Genomic DNA, 500 nt, shown 5'->3' on the forward strand with positions numbered 1-500 from the left:
GGGATCCGAACCCTCGGCGGGAGCACCACCGCACTTCCCAAGCGGCGCACTGTAGCAGTGCACCACCGGGCCAGCCCAGGAGGGGTCTTCCTCTCCGTCTGTTCCCCCTTTTTCAGTTCTTTGCTCTTTAGGAGCTCTGGGCTACCCCAGCCAGGGGGGCTGTGCTCCCACTCCCTCCCTGGGGCCCCATCAGTGGTGGCAGCTGCCAGCCACTGGTTCAGGCTTGCCCTCCTGCTCACACTGTGTTCTGGGCGTTGCTCAGGGAAATGCCTGGTCTGTCTTCTGGAGGGCCATGGAAACTGCATCCTGCAGGGGTGAAAAAAGCTTGGGCTTTGGGGTCAGCCCTGGGCATGATCCTGGCTCTGTCACTTATTTAATTGATCTTGAGCAAGTCACTTCGTCCAGGGGTTGGTTTCCTTCTCCATAAAATAAGCACATGGTACAGGGTAGACTGGAGGACTGGATAAAAGAGCATGGCAGACCTGCCTGGAGCCGTGGGG

At 58.8% G+C, this 500-nt stretch overlaps 1 protein-coding gene across 1 annotated transcript in view; it reads left to right on the top strand.

Moving 5' to 3' along the window:
- Positions 1–500, top strand: part of LOC103592519 (R3H and coiled-coil domain-containing protein 1-like) — a 7,817-nt gene that overhangs the window by 5,449 nt on the left and 1,868 nt on the right. The gene's annotated exons all lie outside the window — the stretch shown is intronic.

The sequence above is a fragment of the Galeopterus variegatus genome, unplaced genomic scaffold (assembly GCF_000696425.1).
Source record: "Galeopterus variegatus unplaced genomic scaffold, G_variegatus-3.0.2 Scaffold1167, whole genome shotgun sequence".
Lineage (NCBI taxonomy): Eukaryota > Metazoa > Chordata > Mammalia > Dermoptera > Cynocephalidae > Galeopterus > Galeopterus variegatus.